We start from the raw sequence: 18,484 nt of genomic DNA, 5'->3' as shown, positions 1-18,484 counted from the left end.
AACACTCTGTGCTTATTGTTGCCTTGTGTTTTTCTTACTGTCTGCTAGCCTTTCCTTTCTTTGCAGCTGATTTTTCCGTTGTGATGACCAGTATTTTAAGGGTCAATGACTCAAAGTCTTAAGGTCTCTTTAGGCCACTTTAAACTTCCAGTCTTCCCAGTCTTTGCTTTTCCCTTTTAATAGAAACTTTAGCAATGAAGAATTAGAAAAATAAATGACAACATGATCAGAATGAACATCAGAGCCCTGGCTGGTGTGGCTCGGGGGATTGAGCGCCGGGCTGCGAATGAAAGGGTCACTGGTTCAATCCCCAGTCAGAGCACATGCCTGGGTTGCGGGCCAGGTCCCCAGTAGGGGGCGTGTGAGAGGCAACCACACATTGATGTTTCTCTCCCTCTCTCCCTTCCTTTCTCCTCTGTCTAAAAATTAAAAAATAAAATCTTTTTTTTTAAAGACTATCAGAGAAGTAGACATTTTTTTAAATTCATCTATTTCGAAAGTTTAAACTTAGTTGTTTTCCTAACACCAATGCATTTTTAAAGTATCATTCAACTTCAAGGTAAGCATTCAATTTTTAGTGTTTTGTTTTTAAGTGAATTTACCATAGTAATACCAGTTGTTGGCCATAACCATTCAGCCAACATCTGGGTGCCTACTCCATGCCAGGCCCAGTGCCTCTGCGCTTCGGTCACACATGGTTAAAAAAGGTGGACGTGGTGCCGGTGCCAGCACCCTCCTCCGAAGAATGCTCAGGTGGCGTCTCAGTAGAGATACAATGCAGGCTACATATGTGATCTTAAATTTTCTGGTGGCCTCCTGCAAAAAGACAGGTAAAATTAATTTTAATGTATTTCATCTCACCCAATAATCCAAAATAGTATTTCAACATGTAATCAATATAAAATATATTGATGTTTTCACTTCTGTGTTTTTAGTAATAAGTCTTTGCAATCAGGTATGTATCTTACATTCACAGTACATCGCAATTCAAACTATACCGGCATTTCAAGGATTCAAAGCCTTGCTATCTCTGTTGAGTATGTATATAAAGACACTGTAGGGGACTGCATAGCTCAGAATTATCATTATAACCATTGCTCACATGGAGTAGCAGAGGACAGTGACTAGGAGGCCAAGTGAACAATGGCTTAGAGATGCAGGGAGATACATTACAAAGCTGTTTCTGTCTTCCAGGTGGTGGCAGAAGATAGAGAAGGGGAGAGAGAGAGATTCAGGAGGTGGAATAGACAGAATTGGATGGGTTGGGAGGGAGGAGAGGAGCCAAGGCCAGTTTCCAGGCGCTGACTTTCACACCTGGAGTGCCCTTTTCTGAGGCTGGGGAGGAGAAGGCTTGGTTGGTGGCCAAGATATGGTGGAGGACAAAAGCTCTGTTTCGTAGGACTTAGGTTTGATATACTTGTGAGCTGTCCAAGGGGAAATGGCTGCTGGTAGTTGAGTTACCTGTATTTGGAGTGTACCAGTAATCTTATGGGAACTCAACTGTGTTTATAGAAGTACTTTAAAAATCCATGGATAAGGCTTCCTTTATTCTACAAAACTTAAAAAAAAAAAAAAGTGCCTGTGGTCTTTGTTTCTGTTGCTGGGGCAACAGCGAGAATAAGAACAAATGTGAATTCACACCCCAGCCAGATATGGTTGGCTCCGGAGAGGGTAATAAATCGGCAGTGTCCACAGTCTGAACCGGGTGGGAACCTGTCCCTTAGCAGCTATGAGGAAGGGGAAGGCAGGCGAGTGGGGCGCCTCCAGCTGAGGGAGTTGAGAAAACAAGGAGGATGATACCAGAGAGGCCAAGGGAGGAGAGGGTTCTAATAAGCAGCGTCTACGGGTCGATTACACTGTGCCAAATTTCTGCTGAGAGCAGGACTAGGGAGAGCTTCACTGGGACTTAGCCCCCTCTGGAGGTCCCTGGCGACTTGAAAGAGCAGTTTCAGTGGAGTGGCACAGAGAGATGCCAGGCTGGAATGAGTTGAAGACGGAATGCTGTCGGACAAAGGGCTAATTTTCTTTCTTTTAAATAACCGTGACAAATCATTGAAAAGACTAGCCTAATAGAAAAATGGACAAATGATATAAACAGACATTTGGCAGGAAAGTGAAGTATAAATGGCACTTAAACATACGAGTAGAGCTCATAAAGACAAGGGTGTGAGGAAACAGGTATTTCTACATCACTAGTGGAGCTGTGGATCGGTAGGACCTACGTGGAGAGTCATTTGGAAGTACGCATCTAATTAGAAATGCTCATTGTGTGATCCAGTGATTTCACTGCGGGGCGCTAGGGCGTGTTTTTGTAATATGAAAACTAAATGGTCATCAGTGGTGGCCTGGTTAAATCAACTGTAATACGAAGCAAAGTCTGTATCAGGTAAAACGTACTTCAAGGAAGCAGAATTTGTTGTTGTTGTTTTTCCTACCATATAAATCAGGCTTTTTAAAAACTGAGAAAAAGAAGGTATTTGGAACTGTGCCTTTGAAGAGCTATGTTGAGCCTTGACCCTTATGCCTTCCAACACATTTCACATAAGTTACTAGTCTATATTCCCTTCTCCAGATACCTGTTAGGGTTCTTTTCAAAGGACCCTTTCCTGTTGTGTATGTATGTTCTCGGTTGGGCACCACTGGAAAGGCTTCATGGGTGAACTCCCGCTCCAGCTCACCTTACTGCACCTGGAGATAACCACAGCTCCTGTCGAGAGAGCGGGCTTACTTGGTTTGGGTCCCCGACAAAGTAAACAAGTATGTGATGTTTGAGAACCAGGAATGTAATGTAGCAGTGGGGCTGGACTATAGCTTTCTGATGTAGGAGGAAGACTTTCTTGGTTAACTTCTGTGGGGGGAAACCTTCATGAGCAGTATATTCCCCTGCCACCTACGTTATAACCTGGTTCTACTGACCTTTCTGCAGTGTGGCCTTCTTTGGAGATAGCATGTGTTCACATATGACTTCAAAAAAGCCAGGCACACCCAAATAGGCCACATCTGTCTCCCTCCAGCATACATTGATATTGTACAACTTTAAATACTCTGTCATCAGGGCTCTCCAAGATCTTGTTTAAATTTACTTAATTCACTCCTTAAGAGTTTGAGACTGGTTATTCATCGATCTCTTTTTCTTCATTTCTTTGAGTATCCTCGTTTCACTTGTATTTTTTTATTTCTTAATTACAACCTATTTTCAACCTATTATTTCAGCTTATTTTCAATCTATTTTATCTCATGGAACACATAAACTACTAAAATTCTGTGGCACACCGAAAGATACATTTTTGTTGATCTGACCAAAAGAAAGGTATAATCTGGATTCACACCAGATGGCTATTGTTGTGTTGGCTGTTGTCATTTTTTAATTTGACCATCTAAGGGAAAAGAAGTCAGCGCCCCTGACTAAAATTCAGGTATTGCATGTTTTATGAAATCTTGTGGCACACTGGTTACAAATTGCTGTTTTAGAGCCATAGGAAAGGAGAAGGTTTTTAAGTTTTTTTGATTGAAAAAAATTTTTAAATGATATTTTTAAAGATTTTATTTATATTTAGAAATGGGGAGGGAGGGAAAAAGAGAGGGAGAGAGACATCAATGTGTGGTTGCCTCATGCGCCTCCTGCTGGGGACCTGGCTTGCAACCCAGGCCTGTGCCCTGACTGGGAATCAACCCCTTTGGTTTGCAGGCTGGTGCTTAATCTACTGAGCCACACCTGCCAGGGCTAAATTTTCTTTTTCTTCTTCTTTTTTTTTTTAGAGAGAGAAGGGTGAGGGGAGAGACATCAGTTTGCATTTATTGGTTGATCCTTGTATGTGCCCCGATGGGGTCAAATCCACAACCTTGGCGTATTGGGAAGATGTTCACACCAGCTGAGCCACCTGGCCACTGTGGAAAGAAGTACTGTATGTTGCCATGTATAATGTGCACTTTTTGCTCACATTTTTGAGGAAAAAATAAGTATGCGCATTATATGTGGGTTGTACTAATTCTGTGTCTGTATAAAAAAACAATAATATCTGTATCCAAAGTAATATCCTAGAATATAATAATCAGTTTTGTTTCTAAATATAAATAAATAAAAAATTGAATTAAAAAATTAAAATGAAAGGTTTTTATCTTGAAAGTTGGAGCCAAAAATGTGGGTGCGCATTATACAAAAGGAGCTTCTTATACACGACAAAATACGGTAGTTTTAAGATTTGAAGAATATTGATAGTTTAATCCTCTCATTTTATAGATAAGAAAACAGGTTCAGAGAGATGAGATTATTTGCCCAGAGGCTGACTAAACCAAGCTGTGTTTCCTTAGCCTTCCTCATCAAGGTTGGTGGTGTGAGACATGATGGTGCCCTTACATCATCAAGTCTAGGTGACCTGTCATAATTTTGAGGGGTTTATGGCTTTAATTATGTTGCAGTGATTCTAATGAAGACGATTAATTTATATGCTGCACATATAAATTATGTCATGGAGACATTCTGGTTGAACTCTACATTTTTTTGGTCGAGAAAGTTGAATCCTAGAGATGTGAATTTATTTATCTAAGATTATAGACCATAAACATTGCATGCTTTGTTTTTAATGTCAGAGCAGTGTGGTGCAGTAGGACTTTGTATAATGATGTTCCTTATTTGTGCTCAGTGTAAACGAAACTGAAAATTCCGTTTCTTAGTCATACTAGCTGCAGGTACTCAATAGCTAGCTGTGTGTGGCTGGTAGCTATTGTATTGGACAACAGAGATCTTGAGCATTCACCACTTAAAAAAATACTTTTTTGAGTCCTGGCTGGTGTGGTTCAGTGGATTGGGTGCTGGCTTGCACTCCTGCAGGTCGCTGGTTCAATTCCTAGCCAGGCAGGGCACATGCCTGGGTTGCTGGCCATGTCCCCATTTGGGGAGTGTGCAAGAAGCAGCTGATCGAAGTGTGTCTTGCACACTGATGTTTTTCTCCCTCTCTTTTTCCCTCTCTTCCTCTCTCTAAAAAATAAATAAAATCTTAAAAAATAATAATAAATACTTTTTTGAAAACTTGGGAAGTGTCATGGTGGAGACCAACGCTTTATGAGTATGATTAGAATCGCCAACTAGAAATTAGGTTTGTGTTTAAAAGTAGAAAAAATTTACTCTCAGAGCTGATGACAGGGCTACCCCTAGTAATGGCCTGGGCCTTGTGTCTATCTTACCCATTCTTTAGAACAGCGATCAGGAACCTATATGAAGCATCTTCTACCTTTTCCATCACTTACGTGTCTTGTTTTGCTAGTTGAAAATCCTGTCCTTGGGTTAAGTTTTCAGTGAACACATTCATCTACCCTCCATGGTGCTCAGCACGTTTTTCAGTCTCTATACTTTTTTTTCCTTTTTTTTTTTTTTTTAAAGATTTCATGTATTTATTTTTAGAGAGAGGGAAAGGGAAGGAGAAAGAGGGAGAGAAACATCAATGTGTGGTTGCCTCTTGTGTGCCCCCAGCCAGGGACCTGGCCCGCAACCCAGGCACGTGCCCTGACTGGGAATCAAACCAGTGTCTCTTTGGTTCACAGACCAGCACTCAGTCCACTGAGCCACACCAGCCAGGGCTCAGTCTCTGTATTTTTATTTTACATATTAATCATTTGATACAAAAAGTTTTGATATTTTTCTTGCTATGGTGCTCTGGATTATGGGAGTGTTGGGTTATATAGCAACTGAAGCTTGATATGTAACAAGGCTGAGTCAACTAGATACAGCAGGTATTGTGATTGAGGAGTCTTTTGTACCATTGTTCTCCATCTTTGCATGTTGCTGTAACGGGCAGAGTTAGTTCTCTGGGCTTTACTTTGGATGTTGATTTACCAATTTATGACTTGGCCCCATTTTAATAGCAGCTGAAGTTGGGTTGGCGTCCTGTATGGCCTCAGTGATTTGAGCGTCCATTTGGGTGCATTGCCAGACGATGACGTCATCCAAACAGGTGCCAAAGTTTTTACTTAAAGTGCTTTCCATACATGATTTTGCTTTTAAAAGGTGGTAGTATGGATTTATCTTGGGCATTTTATACTTTAAACAGTAGTCTTTTTGCATTCTTGGTGCAGTGATTTTTGATTAGTGGTTTAGAAGCTTTGATATTCTTGCCACAGCTTATATTAAAATTATTGATGTTTTTGAAATTAGCTGGTGTGTGTGCGCTCAGCTTTAATGAAATTTTAAAAATGTGTTTATTGATTTTAGGGGGCGAGGGGAGCGAGACATCGATTGCTTGCCTCCTGTACGTGCCTGTCTGGTAACTGAACCTGCAGGCTTCTGCTGTGCGGGACCGAGGCTCCAACTAATCTGAGCCACGCTGGCTAGGGTCTTTAATGGACTTCGTGTTCCAGATTTTGTGGATTATTTTTTAATCCACAGTGTGCTAAGCATTGAGGGTAAAATGGCAAACAAGACCTCATGGAGATGGCTCTCTTCCCATCCCACTATCTCCCACCCCTTCAGACTTGGCCGTTTGGGAAAACATAGATGGGGGTACTTACGGAAATGGGGTGGGGTCCACCTTAGAGTGGTGCTCTGATTGAGCTGGCCTGCCTGAGGGCTTTCTGATCCTAGGGAGGCGGGGAGTTACTTGCTTTCGTGTCCCAGCTTTGGACTGTATCACCCGCCTGTAGTGACTGCAGGATGTGTGATGTAAGGAGAAAGTGTTTTCCTGCAGGTTGTGGAATAGCTACGGCTTTCTCCTGTGAATTTGCGTTAATGAGGAATATGGTGGCATTTATAGTAAAAGTTCATATGTCATCATAGGGAACAGGTTATTACTGCTTTTTTTTCTTAGTTTTTTCAGAAAATGAATTCAGTGTTCATGTAAGGGTTATTTGGAGTAAATCCTTAGCACCATCAACTGTAAAGTGGGAATCATGCCCCAGGGCGTCGCCGAGCACTAGCAGCAGGGGCTTGTGAGAGGGCGGGGGTTTCTTCTTACCCGTCTCGAGTTCTCTGAGTAGGCAAGTGCATGCTTAGGTGCTATGTAGAGGAGGGTCTGTGTTCAGGCTTAACTGTTCCTCATTGCTGACTTACATTTTTATACTTACATTGTTCTTCCTTTCTCTTCGTTGTAGTGTTGTAAAGAGGAGACACTTTGTGATGGGGTGAGATTAAATGTCCATTGAAGAAAAGTGACTTTTTAAAGGAATAATTGGGAAAAGTAAATATAAAAGTATATATATTTTCTATAATCTTGGTTTTGTTTTGTTTTTTTTTGGATGGGGCCCTTCTTAATCCGTTCACTCTGAGAGAGTAATCTATTGATGCCAATTGCCATAGACTGAACATTTGTGTCCCCGCAAGTGTGGTGGTATCGGGAGGTGGGACCTTTGGGAGGTGATTAGGTCACGAGGATGGGGCTCTATGAATGAGATTTGCGCCCTTATAAAGAGACCCCAGGGAGGCCACTTGCCCCTTCCACAGTGAAAAGGAGATGGCCATTTGAACCAGGAAGTAGGTCCTCACCAGACACTGAATCTGCCTATGTGACCATCTTGGACTTCCCGGTCTGGGGAACTGTGAGAAGTAAATTCCTGGTGTTTATAAGCCACCCAGGCTGTGGTATTATTGTAGCAGCTGGAATGGAGTAGAGACATCAGCTGTCCAACGGCGTGCGGTGTATTCGTAGTTCCACAGCTTCCCTCCATTGGCTTCGGTGACTTTGTGCTGTTGCCCCCCCACCACACCTTCAGCAGCTGGCTCTCTAGCCACGCCCTGTGCTCGTGTTTGTCCTGTAATTATGATATAAAACTTACGGTTTCCTAAAAATTAAATACTTGGGGAGAATTGCTCCTTTTTGAGATATATTCTTTGGGAAGAACCTTTCATTATTCCTATAGGTTCTACCATCATCTGTATATTTTAACATTCAAAACAAACAGCTCCTTCCGGCATAGCTAGCTTTTTTTCTGGTGTTCTCATGTCATGGTTTGTCTTCATACTGTTAAATTCTTTGCAGGCCAGGGTCTGGGACTTTGTCTTCATTTCCTATGCTATATTTTTCTAACTTCTTCACCATCAGTACCCTCTCAGTACTCACAGGCTTAAAGTAGGGTTTTTTCCTACTTCTTCCTCCATTTATTCTTTCACCAAGTCCTGCTTCATTCTTTCTGTTATTCAGTTTGCTAATGTCTGTAGTGACTGGCACTATATTTAAAGTTTTTATTACTTTATTTTTATATTGGATTCGTAAATCATTGAAGCAGGAAGAAAGTTTCAAGTCAATTTAGTCTAATTTTTTTATACATGAAGAAATGGATTCTCAGATTAAATGACTTGTTTTAGGTCACACAGCTAGTGAATGAATGAATACCTGACATTACAGCTCTCTGGTCTCAACATTTACTATGCCTTCCCAGTCTAGCATCTTAAAAATTTATTTAAAAAAAACTTTTGGTCAAAGCTTTATCCACAGTTATGAGTGAGCTAGGTCTAGGAGGCTGGATAGGATAAACAGCAACCCTACCCTCTTTTTCCTCTTTTCTGAAGGCAACTTTAATACTTTGAACTCTTTTAGCCAGTTAAAAAAATACATATTTGCCTCCATATATCTGAAGAGCATACTTGAAGAGTTCATACTTGCACGCATGCTTGCTGATTTTTTTTAAAGCATGTCTGTTGATTTCCTGCTATGATAAGATACGGAAGATAAGGATTAGCTTTCTTTTCTGCTCTCACTGTACCTTCCTCACCACATTTTATCTTCTCTTCTTTCTATATAGTTTTATTGCAATTTTGGTTATATCAATATTGAGCTTTGTCATTATGGCCCTTTGTGCTGTTATACTGTTTAGTGTTGTTACAAATACTTTTTCTTTCATAAACAACTTTTGGTTTTCCTTGGAAGTTTTGGATGATTTTTAAAAATGTATTACTCACTAATTTAGCCTCTGGTTACATGGTCCAGTATTCTGTTAGCTTTATCTTTTGGAAGAACTTCCCTGCACCAGTCTGGACTGCTCGCTCACCTGCCCTGCTGGGAGCTCAGCAGTCTGCTGTGATCAGGGGCTGCGACGAGGGGGGTCTTTTTGCCTCTCTCCTTGCTGAGTCTCCTGTTTCTGTATTCTCTGTTGTTGTCCTTGTTGCTCTGCCTCTTGTCTAAGTGGAGCACAGAAGAATAGCTTTCTGTGAGAAAGGCGTGGAGGAGGCAAGCCTTTTCAGTCTTTGTGCACTCTTGATTGACAGTTTGGCTGGGTATAGATTTCTGGATTGGACATCATTTTCCTTCTGCTAGTTTGTTCCCTTTTAAATAATACTTGTTTTTATTAAGTAGGTGCATTATCTTTTTTTGAGGATAATAATTTTATTTTTATGTTCTCTCGTATAGTCTTACCCTCAACTAGCATTTTCTGTTTGTTTTGCCCTTACTTTTTATGATAGAGGCTTTCCAGAAATGTCTGGTAACCCTTTGGTTTCCATTAATATTTAAAGGTCAGGGATACACACCGACAACACATAGGGTTGATACATATGAAATTGCCATTTTTCCCACTTTGTCCACTATCTGTGAACGTACTTAGTTCTCAGACTATGATTTCTAATTAACACCCTCCACTAAACAGAATCCGGGCTCCTTGGGGCAGTGACTGATTTCAGAGCTGAGGCAGAGAATGTACAAGATGAATCTGGAACATGTTATGCTGGGAAATAAGGAAATGCTCAAAAATATGAAAAGCACACAAGAGTCTGCCAGATAGGCTTCCCGCTGGCCAAATCTGGTACACCTTGAGTATCAGAATGAATCGTGACATTAATAAATACAATAAGAATCTGAGTCCATCCTGTAATGAATTAAATAAAGAAAGAGTGGGGAGAAGGGAACATACCTTACTGAAGTGAGAATATCAGCTGACACGTGCAGAAGGAACAGCAGATTTACAAAAAACCCATCATTTTTAACTATTAGTGTAACAGTTGATTCAGACAAGAATTTCCAGTGAGTACTAATACTCTTGGGTGAACATTTCAAGAATATAATGTCAAACTATCTTTCTACAGATTACTTTGTAATTAGTTACTAAGGGAAAATGGTTATTTTACATTGGAGAAATAAAGCAAGTTTTAACCAAGTTATCAAAATCATCACCAGTAATGCAACAAATTGACATCATCTTGTCAATTTATGTGAAAGTCTGGGCAAAACAAAACTTCATTTATGTGGAATTCCTGCCAGTAGTGCATACCTGTATTCTCTGAGACGGCAGTGAAGCGAAAGGCGAATGCTGAAGAACTGTCCCGGGCGCAAGGACATGAAGGAGACAGGGCAGCAGGTGGGCTGGGTGAACCCAGGCCAGGTGTGGGGTGGGTCGCCAGGAGGGACATTATAGAGCAGTTGGCAGAATTGAAATGTGAACCATATACTCCATATGCAGTGATTAATATGTTAAATTCTTGATTTTGACGTGTACTGTGGTCGTGTGAGAGAATATTCTTGTTCTTAGGAAATACACAGGGAACTATTTAAAGGTAAAGGACGTGGTGGCTGCAGTGAATCAACTGTTTGGAATGTTTGTCGGGGGATCAAGCAGAAGTGACACAGTGATTGATGTGAATCTAAGCAAAGGCTCTGTGGGAGTTTTCTCGTATTGCTCCTGTAACTGCTCTGCAAGTTTACAATGGAAAGGTTTTTTAAAGAAAGATGAGAATAAGAAGGGTTCACTGGAGGGCTCGGACCATGCGCGGGGCTCATTGCCCGGGAGCTTCCCAGTGGGGTTAGTTGAGCTGCTCTGGTTGGGAAGCCCCACAGTGTCCCGTGTTCTCAGGCAGTTCTTCCTGGAGGTAGGTCACACAGAAGACACTTTTCAGCCTGGCTGGGAATATCGGAGCTTTGTAGGGGGGGTCTGGCTTGAGGGGAGGAGGGTGCGGGGGGGGCGTGCCTGTGTTTCAGCATTCACTCTGCAGCGCACACCATCCCTGTTGCCAGTGCAGCGGGCTCTTCTCCTGTGCCGGTGCCTCCCCGTTCTGAGACCTCTCATTTGGGCGCCCTGCTGTCCTCTGCCAGGGGTGGGAGGGGCAGGACAGGACAAGGAGATTTAAGGATCTGAAGTGTTCATTGGATAACTTTTAATCAGTATTCCTTTTGCTTCCTTCCACCACCCCTTCATTTTTTTTTTTCCCTTCTCATGGCTCTTGTGGATTGTGCCTTTAAAAAAACGAGACAAAACAACCAAAACAGCTTTTTTTTTTTTTACTGTAGTTCTAGAGGCATATCACTGTGTGTTCAGTGCAAAGTCTTTACCCAGGAGTCTCAGTACAGAGCTTGTACATCATTCCATTCTCTTCTCCACCTTTTCATCTTGTTTCTCATGTCCTCGCATTCCAGAATAAGCACATTTCTTACCATTAATAATACATAGACCTACTCTTTTCCCTCAGTAGTCTAAGTGAAAAAACTGACTAGTTAAGGACTTCTCCAGAAAAGTGGATTATGTCCCACCATAGTTGTTACAAGCAGTAAGCACCTGTATTCACAATGCTGTTTTTCCTTCTGGCTGCCTGGAGGGTGTGCTGCACTGTGAGGCAGGGAGGTCGGCCCAGCTCTGCAGGGAGCCTGTGACTGCTTGGCCGGCCTGCAGGTAGGCGCGGTGGGCGGTCCTGGGTGGTGGGAGACGTGATTGCAGATCAGCTTTGAGGGCTCCGCAGTCACTTGAATTTAAGTACCAGGTTGTGTGTGTGTGGACCCATTTTGTGGAGTAAAAAACTTCATTAGAATTGGAAGGAATCTGGAACCCCTACCGCAGAGCGAGTGGAGGTGATGGGGCCTTCGTGAGTGTGCCTGCACTAACGTGTCTACGTGTCATGGCCGAGGGCTGGGACCGCTCGTGGTGGCACAGAAACTTAGAAGGCCAGTTGTACTTTCAAGTGTATGTTCAAACACATTTAACTTAGAATTAAATGTTCTTTTCATTGTAACCCAGGTTTATTACTGTTTTTGTCGATTCATTTTGTTCTAAGAAGCAGTTAGCTTTTTTTATTATCTTACTTGAAGGAAAATGTGGAGATCACAATGTAGTGTGAGTTTTATGGAAGAAAGGCATTAAATGAGCAGTGTTTTTTAAAAGATGCCTTTGCATAATTAGAGGACTTCTAATTAATATATTGTCTAGAGTTCGAGCTGCTTCTGCAGTATGAAGTGTCTTGGAGGACAATTTATAATTCTTCCATGTGTGGTGTTTGGTTAGTTGACCTTAGCAACAACTAGTATGAAGTACTGATTTTCAAAGTTCTTGAAAGTTCTACTCACAGTTTCTAATAAAAGTTATGATTGCTTAGCAGTTTTACATGGGGCTACTTGTGGGCATTTAGAGGGAGACACTTTAAAAAACTTTAAAAAGTTTATTGGTTTTTGGGAGTAGGGAGGGAGAAGGAGGGAGAGGGAAACATTGATTGGTTGCCTGCCTTTCATACACGCCCTGCCTGGGAATCCAGTCTCCAGCCTTTTAGTGCATGGGATGATGCTCCAACCAACTGAGCCACACTGGCTAGGGCAGAGGCAGACACTTTTAAAATGTGTTTTAGTATTTTAAAGTACGATGTCTTTGCAGTTGGCCCTATGTTGGATAGGAATATCATTGGTGTTTTCATAATATAAAGATAAATATATGTTTTTTCTTACCTGCCCACTGATAGTGCTGTTATGGTGTCTCGATTTCTGGGTTATTGTTAGTCGTATAGTATAAAAATTGCAATGTAGGGATGGCTGTGCACTTTTTCGTGTTTCCACATAGAAAAAAGTTAAATTAACTAGAACTTTTTGATCCTCTGAGGTACAGTTCTGTGTGAGTCAGAGCCCTGAGCCGGTGTCTTTAACGACAGCAGCCATCAGACCAGAAGAGAACATGCTGTGATTGTGTGCTCTTTTTCCTTTATAGGAGAGCTTCTGCTTTATGTTCACACCCCACTTTACTCCTGCTAACCTGCTGACACAGCAAGTTGGAAGACAGCTGTTGCCAGGATAACCTGTAATGGGCAAGGCGCCACAGGAAGAAAACATTTCTTTTAATTTTTAAACTTGGTTTGAAAGGTAAGACCATTGAGAGTATCAGGAGTTTCCTTCCATGAATTACGAAGGAAAGCAGTGCTGTCATGAGACCCTGGAGTCTAGGTGGGCCAGGGCTAGGGTGTCTCTTTGAGACAGGTACCGTTAGGTTCTGGGGCACTGCGGTGTTTTTAGGAAGTTAAATAGCAGCCTCTGTAGTTTGCTCTGGCATGTCTTGTCATCTGCTGCACCCATGGGATTCCCGGGGACTGAGCTGGGTGCCAAGGACCAGGCAGGCCTAGCAGGCTGACGTAGCGTGAAGAGGAAGGCTGCTGGTAGGCTAGTTGCTGCTTCTAGGCCACCGTTGCGCGCACGAGCAAGAGAACGTGGGGTTGGGGGCGAGTGAGTTGTTTGACCCCAGCCAGAGGACACCTGGCCTCCAGCCCGAGGCCTGCCCCCTCCAGGGCGGAGTGCGTTCGCTCTGGAACTCCTCGCTGAAACTCGTCATAAGGGCTAGAGGTTGGCTTCGCATGTTCGACTTTTGGCTCGGAATCATTCCTTTGTGAACTCGTAAAGCACATCTCATGAAATTATTTTAAAATTATTTCTTTTCTTTACATAGATTTTAAGCACATCATAAGTAAGACATTTTGACTTCTACTTTATGTGTTTAGTACTTTTTTTTTTTTTTTAATCCTCATCCAAGGATGTGGTTTTTTTATTGATTTTAGAGAGAGAGCAAGGGAGAGAGCGAGAGAAAAACATCTTTGTGAGAGAGAAACATTGATAGGTTGCCTCCCATACCTGTCCCAGCCAGGGATTAAACCTACAACCTAGGCATGTGCCTTGACCAGAAATCCAACCTGTAGCCTTTTGGTGCATGGGATGATGCTTCAGCCACCTGACTCACCTGGCCAGGGCTCTTCAGTACTTTTTAAATAATATGTATTGTTAATTGGTGATAGGAGATAAAATTTTAGACTTTTCTCAGGATTGTATTTTTAAGACTTTGTTTTTCCCTTTTTCTCTCTTTCTCTTTGTTTCATTATTCTTTTTTCTTTGCTGATGGAGTCTCTTACCTTCGGTAGCTTATAGAACCATTTATTACCTTTAGCTGTATTCCTCCCCCCCTTTCTTTCACTCCCCTCTGCTCATCGGCAAGCCGTACCGCACTAGAGTGGGTGAGCTCTTAAGAAATTACCCAGCAGTCTCCAGGGGTCATCAAACTAAACTCGCATTGCAAAGGCCCATATCGTAAATATTTTAGGGTTTTTTGAGCCAAGAAACAAAAAAGAGGATATTATGAAGTTATTTATACAACAGAGAAAACAAATTTTTACAGATTCTATTAATGAAATTCAAAATATAGAAATAATTGAGTTCAATTTTCAGTAATACAGATACCGAAATACAAATCAAATTCTTTTTCTTGGGGCTAGCATTTCACCTCAATGGTGTTCTGTTACAAGTAGTCACCTGGCCTTTCGACACAGACCTGCAGCGATACGGTGCCTGTTTCATAGTGGAAGCGCTTTAGCCCTGCCAGCTCCACCGCACTCTGCTGTCAGTCCGCAGCGAGTGGTGGTTTCAGCTGAGTATGTTCGTCGCCTAGAAGGCATTTATAGCATTCTGTTACATTTCTCTTTTGATACTTGCCTTTTAGCATGTAGATTAATTTCCAATTTAAGCTTAGGTGAAAGCTCCTCAGTAGCATAACTAAGTGGATTCTGAAATAGAGAAATTTCCTTCACATCCGCATTATGGTTTGAGAAATGGTATTTAACTCCAGCTTGAGTTCAGAAAATGTACCTGCTGCAAGATTGTGTGGGAATGAGGATCTTCATATTTTAACTTCTGACAGCATGGCTAATATATGAAGCAGCCTGAATTCATAAGTGAAACAAGTTAGTGTTGCAATGACTGTACTGTAGTATAAGTGTTGCAGACTAGTGCCATTTTGCCATCTAGTTTTAGGTTGAATTCATTAGGAAACATCAAGACTTCAGCAAAGGCAGATTTCCAGAGTCATTTGTTGTTCAGTAGTAGTGGCTGAGAGCTCTTCTTCCCATTCAGAAAAATTTGAGTTTTGGTCCTCAGCTCAAAAAGTTGCATAAAAACTTAATCCTTGATAAGCCTTAAAGCTGCTGTGTGATCAGACAAATCAGGAACTAATGATGGTTAAGTCCACAAGAGTAAGTTAAGTTCCTTTATGTCAAATTAATGTTGACGTTACTGGTTCAGTAACACGTGACGGCTTTTTAAAACATCTGAAGTACCTGCTGATGAAAGTGGAGGAAATAAACATAAGCTTTAAACACTACATTTTCACAGGTTTTATCAGTTTGTCCAGTTAAGCCTTTTGGCTCGACACATAATTTTCCCACCATTGTAGCACATCCTAGCAAATTCTACTGCACATTGTTGTGATTTCATCTTTTTCAACTTCTCTGAAACCATTCCGCTGTAGTTGCCTCATGCGGCCTGTTCCCAGCAGCTAATTCTTCATCACCTCAAACTCCTCAAATAAACGACAGCCGAGTCGTATCAGTCATACCTGTGAGCTCATCGAGTGTGAAGGAAGACCATCCTTGGCTCCCTGGCCTGCTTAGTAAGCAGCTGGAAACCAACTTTGCACCTTCGTTTTCATTTTTTATTTTTGTGAAGAAATGCTCCTGTTAGGAGAGATTTCATTTGACACTTTCTGAGTCTTCTGCCCGTCGCCTTCCTGAGAGTGGGGAACATTGCGATGACCACTTAGTCTGCGCATGGACGGTGTTCTCCTGTCCCAGATGTGGGGTGACTGCCGTCTAATTTAATGACAAGATAACACACATCCCATGGTGCTGTCAAAGCGCGTTTGAGGTCCAGTTTTCCATTTCTTGTTTTGGCACGTCGGGTGTGTAGGGTGATAATAAGACCAGCTGTTGCGGCACAAGGTAGGGCCCTGGGAACACGGTCGTGCTCTGACGCGGTCGCGGTGACTGACTTGGCCCAGCTGATCTGTAGCGCAGAGGGACGGAGTGGGAGGGTGAATGGTGTGACTCCGTTCCAGGAGGGCTGCCTGGGCGCTAAAACTCGAGCCTCCCAGGACTTGCACCGGTCACGGATGCCAGTGTTGTGATTTCTTTCCCCCCAAACAGTTAGGAATGTAAAGCCCGCCCTTTGCTCGGGCATTGTGTAAAAATAGGAGGCAGAGCAGATTTGGCCGTCTTGGTGCGCACCCTCCCGGGGTCCCGCGTCCCTGGAGTGGGTTTACACGTTGAAGCCAAAAGGAATGGGCTGGAAAGGGACCTAAACATGAGAAGGCACCGTGGTGGTTTTTGTTGTTGGTTGGTTTGAGTGGTTGGATTTTTCTGTTTCTTTGTTTGCTTGTTTTTGTATACAGGGATCTGAAGTGTATGCCGTTACCTCACAGTCTTATTATTCTGCAGGGCCTGGCAGGTTAACTAATCTTTCATAATACCCTGATTTCACACTGAGCTTATATTTAGAGCCCTTGCAAAGGGCCAGGGATTATACTAAGTGCTGTTATATTTTCTTTTTGTAATTTTATCATACATGGGTGCATAGTTTAAAAAGTCAAACCGTATCACTAGATTTATTTTAAAAAAACACACAACAATCATCTTTTTTCCCACCCATTACCCACCTCATCTCTGAATTACTCAGTAGGGGCGCTGCCTTCATCACTTAGCAGTGTTCTCATGTTTACTTCCCTTCTACAATTCAAAGTCACACGCCATACGGCCCTTGAGCGCATAGCTCCTTCCTTTCTTCATCTTCCTGTGTTTCCTAACTGTGCTGTAGTTAAAGCACAGCTTTGATTAAAGTGAATATTAAAAGTATGTATATTTTGGTTAATTATTCCTTACATTTCTGGCTTCATTTGCAGAAATCTCCATGGTCCATCTCCTTCTGCTTCATGCCTTCCCCTGGGCTGGTCCCTCTGGACTTGGTTCTCTGTGGCTGCAGGAGTCCCCCTTGTCCATCTTTGTGTGTGTTGTGTCCCTGGTTTTGTGTGTCCCATAACGTCCCCTCATGACTTACTGCCATGCCTTGGGGAAGCCTGTTCTCCGGTAGTTTTCCAAGGCAGTGTAAATAAATCTGTCAGACCTTCTTGCTTGTCTGAAAATGTTCTTTTCTGGAATGGCAGCTGAGGAAGCTGATGTCATTCCAGTTTCCATTTCTTCTATGAGTGCTTTCGTCTCTAGAAAAACGACGCTTCTGTCCCTATGTCTGCTGCCACGGAACCCCACGCTGCGCCTCCAAGGAGACACTCCGCCACCAGCCGCCAACTGAGGCGGCCCGTGCGGGTCCTGGGGGTGGAGATCCATCCTGTGCGCACTGAGAAAACAGTTTTTGACGCGAGGAGGTGGTTGTGGGTTATTAATGTGTTCTTCTAAAACTTCTGTTATTTGGGCGTTGGACTTCATGAATTATTTTGTCTTTTCATGAATTGGTTGGCATGCTCCTTGGTTGCCGTTGCTTCTCTGTGTCTTTCATTGTTGTTAGAGTTTTCAGAGGAATGGAACCTTTTGCGGTGCAGCCAGCCCACTGAGCACCTGGGGGGTGGTGTCATTTTTCTCTTTCCTCATTGGGATTCCCTGTCAGCCCAGATGTAGCCGTGCCGTGTGGATCAGATGGACTTTGGAAGAGATGTGTCAGACAGCATGGTGTTAAGTCACATAGTATGGCCTTCCTCTGTGGAACAGACCCTTCTCTGCTGTCGCCCTCACGAGGGAGCATCCAGGCTCTGCCAGCGTGTACCTCCCGTCTCTGGGACTCCCATGTGGCCCTGGCCCTCATCTTTAGCAAGTTCCTGCTTCTGCTTGCAGAGCACTCGCACTTTCCCTCGCCGGCTGTCCTTTCATCCGTGGGACCTGTACACAGTGGGCTAAGAGAGCTCTAAGATGCTCATAGGTCATTCTTTTATTCCCGAAGTCGTGAGTCCCTTTGCCACCCTGGCCAGGTTGGCAGTGTCTTCATCCCTGGAACAGGATGCGATGCTGCCTGGCACGAGTGGCCAGCCCCGGGCAGGCTGCAGTGGGGTCGCGTGTCCCGTGGTTGCAGACACCACTCAGAGGTGACTGCATTCTGAGACTGCTTCGCCTACTGGTCATGTTGTGATATGACTTGGCATCGAGCGTATAATCAGCTGAAATTCTTTGACTTGTTTCTTTCTCCCCTTTGTTTTCTTATACCTGTCATCCCCCCATCATGTGTTGTTTTGTCTAAAAAGGACTTTGCACTTACACATGTTAAATAAGTTCCTTACTTTCTTCATGTCAGACAGTTTTTGAGTGCTCATTCTCATGTTTTCTGTGCATTTTGAGAACCATGTGACATCCTGGTGAATTGGCTCTGAGACAGCCACTGGCCGTATGAGCAAGCTCCCTCAGCATCACTGCCTGGCCAGCTTGTTTGTAAAGTGATTCTGTGCCCTGCACATGAGGACACGTGATTCCCACTCATGAACCTGTCTTGAAAGCCACCAGATT

At 42.9% G+C, this 18,484-nt stretch overlaps 1 protein-coding gene across 13 annotated transcripts in view; it reads left to right on the top strand.

The window, feature by feature from the left end:
- PPP6R3 (protein phosphatase 6 regulatory subunit 3) overlaps positions 1 to 18,484 on the top strand; it is a 112,838-nt gene that overhangs the window by 20,081 nt on the left and 74,273 nt on the right. For 12 of the 13 annotated variants that reach the window (XM_054570785.1, XM_054570784.1, XM_054570783.1 and 9 more), the window contains exon 2: positions 12,880 to 13,031. The exons of the other annotated variant lie outside the window; for it this stretch is intronic. The gene's annotated coding sequence lies outside the window, so the exon portion shown is untranslated. The remainder of the gene's footprint in view (positions 1 to 12,879; positions 13,032 to 18,484) is intronic. 13 annotated transcript variants of the gene reach the window in all.

Source organism: Pteronotus mesoamericanus, unplaced genomic scaffold (assembly GCF_021234165.1).
Source record: "Pteronotus mesoamericanus isolate MK-2021 breed Mesoamerican mustached bat unplaced genomic scaffold, CSHL_Meso_final contig_214, whole genome shotgun sequence".
Lineage (NCBI taxonomy): Eukaryota > Metazoa > Chordata > Mammalia > Chiroptera > Mormoopidae > Pteronotus > Pteronotus mesoamericanus.
The sequence above is the reverse complement of the archived record's forward strand: the minus strand, read 5'-3'. Positions and strand labels throughout refer to the sequence as shown.